The 5,281-nt window shown below is 43.6% G+C and overlaps 1 long non-coding RNA gene across 1 annotated transcript; it reads right to left on the bottom strand.

Moving 5' to 3' along the window:
• Nucleotides 1-954: 954 nt before the first annotated feature.
• Nucleotides 955-4,404, bottom strand: LOC147999074 (uncharacterized). Its single transcript, XR_015643873.1, has 3 exons — nt 4,300-4,404; nt 1,752-3,297; nt 955-1,124 (listed from the first exon to the last, which is right to left on the bottom strand). It is a non-coding gene; the product is annotated as an uncharacterized LOC147999074 (long non-coding RNA).
• Nucleotides 4,405-5,281: the final 877 nt, after the last annotated feature.

Consider the following 5,281-nt stretch of genomic DNA (forward strand, 5'->3'; position numbering starts at 1 on the left):
GAAGAAAGTGAGTAAGACCTCAGTAAGTCAGGCTGGCTTAGTGATATATAAATTTAGGGTCTCTAAGCAATGACAAATTAACTATGAGGAAGAATATTCATCCAAAAAATGTTGTTAATAGTCAGGATGTTTGTCAGCAGGGGACTCCTGAGAAAGCAACTTATTCTTCAGGAAGCTCTCTTACTGGGGTGTGTCCAATTCCAGCTCTCTTGCACTTTCTGAGACCTGGGAGAGGAAGGCAGTTTTTCAGACACTGATTTGGTGGGGAAATGCAAGCCAGCTGTCAGAATGCTGCCTTCTACCACCTCAGTTCTATTGGACAGTCGAGATGGACCTTTTAACTGATATCATTGTTGTTAACTCTGCGGGCAGGGAAAATCTCCAGCAAGCATCACAGTAATGTGGCCTGCCAATCTGGGACCCAGACTTATACCAGTGCAAACCAAGAACAGGGCAATGGGAAGAGACCTCATTGGGTTGCAGGAAGAAAGGAGATGTCCACATGTCACCAAGATAAAAAAAAAAGTCAATGACAAGGATGAATTCGACATTTGCAATTGGTTCTTATCCCACAACGGTGCTTCCTACCTAGGAGGTCACATGACCACAAAATGTCATTTGTCACAGGACCAAGACCTTGTTGAAAACTCTACATAGCATATCACACAGTCATGCCATAATGAGGTATGTTATTCATCTGTCACCATTTCTGGACTGCAGCTTCAAAAAGAGAAGCAAAATATACTTGCCAATAGTTCAGTTTCTGAAAAGTGGTTACCTTCCCAGAATACTTGTACATAGACAGAGCAATGAACAATTCCATTACAGGCCATGATTGGCTCGTTGGGAGTGTAAATTAGAAAGCTTGTAGGGGAAAGCAAAGATGTATGAAATTGGAAAATGGTATCAGATATTGTTAAGCTCACACAGCTGCTTATTCCTACCAGATATTGCTGGGGTCTGGCGGTTTCTGGTCTTCTCCTATTCATATTTATCGTTCTGTTCAATTCAATCAAATATTTCTGTATCAGTGCACAATCAATCTGTACCACCTTGCTCTCCTGCATAGATGTGACGAAGTTCTTCATACATGTGTTCTCCATCAGGAGCGGCTGAGCAGGTTACTGGAAATACATTCTGCATAGTAAGATCTTGCTGCCCCTTTCTCCCATTCCTACTTCCAAGTTCCACTAACAACCCTAGAACCCATATACCCATGAAGACGTAGAATACATCTTGATACATATAAGGCTGCTGCAGAAACAGGAAAGAGCCAATTCAGGGAAGAAGAAAATTTTTATGGCCCAAGCATCAAATAGGGTCCAAATCTCTCAAAAAGAACATGGATCTACATCTATCCATGAAAGCCCAATGCATGGGGGCAACATCAATTAGTACTGGGCCAACACCCTCAAAGGAGGTCCGTAGAACCAAGAGAAGGTCATTCTAACCATGTGGTCCACGCACTGAGTTTTGTAAAACCTGGTATGACCCCAGAGGCCCAGGTCAGCCTAAAACCTTCTTCTGACTTCAATCAGTGCTGTTCTATCTAGAGCCTTCTGAAGATGCCTAGACAATCCTGGGATGAGTAACAGTCTTTTTTGGAACTGAAAACTGAGTCCTAATGACCCTGGCACACTGATGTGTAAACAGCACAAGAGATAGAATCACAGCTGAAGACCATCCAATCCAGAACAAAGAAATCAGAAATGGCCATTCCACAGGTGATAGCCTTTCTGACCAGGACTTACCTAGAGAAGGTAATCTCCTTCTTCAGCTTGTGGCTATTCTCATGGATCTCAGTGTTTTCCATCTCTAAGTTGTGCAGAATTGACATGACCACCTCCTCCATTCTCTCCAGGTCTTCATAATATGGATTTGGCCTGAAGTGGGGTCTGGCCCCAAATGATAGAATACAGCAAACATCAGCATTTAGGAATATATGAACTTAGGGTGGGTCCTGTACTACCCCAGCCCTGGAAGGACACCTTCTGAATTCTATATATTGGGATCTTCTTCAGCTTCAGAAACTTGTTATTCTGGGGCCAGGACACCGGAAGCTCAGCATCCAGATGGAGGGTTCCATGGCTCCCTTTGTTCAATACAGAAGACTGGACCTGGAGTCAAGACAGTTATGTTATCAAAAGCCTCAGCCACAGCTCTTCCGGGTACTCCCCTACACACCCAGAAAATGTGATTTGATTTTTCCTGTTTTGACAACAGGAATTATTCATTCTGAATAACTAATAGTGTAGAGACAGGCATTACACATAATTATGGAGTTGAGATCACATCTGGCCACAAAATAATAATCTGCCCAATGGATACAACTGTACAGACAAATGTGACCACACAGTCAAAGAACTGTGCTGTTGACAGTGGGGCTCCCAGAACAAAGCACTCACATCTCCACGAAAGTGTAGCATGGGTAAATACTCAGGCTAAGACATAGACCCGTAGACTCAAATTTGGAGGGAAATATAAACATATAAATGTTATACATATGCATTTGAATGTGTGCACATGCACATACACAGACTGAGACACAGCCACAAATAAAGAGAAATGTAAACAGAGAAAGAGAAATATGGAAACAGAGAGCACTGTGAGAACCAGGAGAAATGCATGCACCATTGCTGTCTCAGAGGGCAAGACACACAGACAAAAACAAACAGGCCTGAGCCTGAGACCTTCTAGTCAAGCATTGAGATGAACCCCCTCAGGCTGCTGCCTGGATCTTCCACCACTCAGTCCCCTGCCTAGCAAGTACAGAGACTCACCATAAACTGACTGCAATTACAATCTTGCAAAGCCACCAGCTGTCAAGGGCTTTGCAAATGCACACTGGGCACTCACTCTCCCTGACTTTATCCCCGAATTCTTCATTCAGACCACAAGTTCTGCTTTTCAATAAATGGAAGCAGATGAGTCCATTTTCCATCTGGCTCCTCAGGAAGGGTCAGGTTCTGAATCTCCTCTATATGGGAGGTGAGGTTTAAAAAGGGGTCGTTACAGAGACACAGCTTTCTAGAACCCAAAACCTTAAAAGGATAAGATGAAGGAGACATTGAACACCCAGGAATGGAACAAGAGCGTTTGGAGCGATTCATACCTGTTCTTCATGGATCTCTCTGTCACAAACATCAGGCAATCTCTCAGGTCGTTTCGCTCCTCTGTAATGAGCTGCAGCTCTTTAATCCACCTCTTATTTTCCTTCTTGGCCTGCTTCTTGCTTAGCTCAGTTCCAGTGGATGATGTTTCTCTCCCAGCGACTGTAGGTAGAAGGACACAGTGAACCTGCATGGGGAGAATGCATAGAGTGTACATAGACCACAGTGAGGCCTAAACAGGAGAACAAGCCTGGAACCCAGTGTCACTGCTAGACGATTGGTCGATGCTTAAGAGGCCTCCTCAGGGGATCTCAGTTCTCCCACTACTCTATAGAGACCAAGAGATGTAAGCAGCCAGGTGTTCCCTATGCCGGACATCACGTGCTTACATGTACCACGGAGATGGCTTCTCCAGGATTATTATCAGCTGAACAGGGTACAGCTGGTTCAGGACCCTCACCCCTGTGGTTTCAGAACTCAGATGATAAATTCACCATTCACAAAACTTGAGTGATTGGAGACACTCAGATGTCCTACCTTGATACTCTAGGCCAATATCTTTGGATTTAAAACGCATTTCCAGGGAGGACATGGTCAACAGACTTATCAATTCCCCTGTTTGAAATACCAAACCCCGAAGTGCCATTGGGTTACAGGCTGAATCTTGGTCTACACATTCCAAATAGTTTTGGTATTTTAGAAAAATGTTTGTAACACACAACCTCTAATATATAAAGCTAACGATGACCCTGCAATTAGAAGAAATCAGAGAAGGTCTAAGAACATAAGATTATTGCCTGGAGCACAATTCTCCCCGTGTTCCTACTGTCAGATATCCACTGTATTTAAAGAAGCAATGATAGTGAAATACATTGCTGCCCTGTCTAAACTCAGAAAAGGTGGACCCTCCATGACTCCTGATGGTGTTATTATATCAATGTAACATAACAAATGAACTGAAAAGTAAAGACCAGAAGTTCACAGTATAATATCATTGGCCTTACCATATCCTCCCAGTGGGGATGGGGAAACTAAAGTTCTGAAATCCTGACTTTCAGGGATTGTGATATTCATGGAAATTCAATTCCTTTTCAGATGCTCCAGTTGTTGTGGCCCATTGCTAGAAAGGTCAGCTTAAGCCTGCAGCACCCCCTGACAGGAAGCTCAAAATACACTGCCCAGAACTTACTCAACATTCCCCAGAAGTGCTGTCTTTGTCCATCATTACTTTGAGACGAAAGGCCAGACTCCTTCACTCTAGTCTCTCCACAATCGACGTTCCCCCTCCCAAAACGGTTGCGAAGACAGGAAAACATGTCTTAGGGTGTAACCGCCAGACTCAGACTGAGAGAAACTAGGGCACTGGTTGTCACTACAACACTGGTGACATCACAGAGGATGCCAGAACTCTCTAGGAGACAATAGAATGTCCAAGAAGGGACAGCAGATGTCATGGGGAGCAGACTTTGCCTCCCTGCTAATGTTCTCCCTGTACTGAGCATAAGCAGAGGTGCCCTTTCCAGGAGACATTCCTGGGGCAGAGTCACTGAGCATCTCCTGCTTCCAAAGCCAAATTTTCCTCAAGGCTTGATTATAAAAACCTTAGTAATTCTTATGCATCTAAATGAATGTTTCCTTCCATATCTTGCCCCAAAATGTCTCATCCTAACTCAAATTGTCCTCATTCACCAATGTTAGCCATTAAAACTTCCTGAGATTTCACACCAGCTTGAATATGCAGTCAAAAGTTCTCCTGTCTCATTCTGTACAGGTGCTTTAAATCACATCAAGAAATAGTCTGCATGGTAGGTTACAACATGCGTGTGTATTAGGGGAACACTCATGAAGTCATGTGCTTAGCAATCGACAATTGCCAGAATATTCCTTAGGAGAAAGAGTTGATGACTTTATGGTGCTAGGAAAAGTGTGGAGACCAGTTGGCAGAGGAAAGTGCAATATTGGGACCACGAGTGAAGGGAACCTCATGCTGCTTATGGGGTTCTCTTCTCTTTACCAATGTTACCAAAGGAGCATTGCTCACAGGCCTGAGTAAGATACATCATGTGCTTTTATCAGAAAAATAAAATAGTCAAGAGATATAGGGGATGCACATAAACGGCTAAATGGTGCTTATCCTTTAAGTGGATAGAGCAAGGTCCCAGCACCTGTAC

The sequence above is a fragment of the Rattus norvegicus genome, chromosome 19, assembly GCF_021556685.1.
Source record: "Rattus norvegicus strain SHRSP/BbbUtx chromosome 19, alternate assembly SHRSP_T2T, whole genome shotgun sequence".
NCBI lineage: Eukaryota > Metazoa > Chordata > Mammalia > Rodentia > Muridae > Rattus > Rattus norvegicus.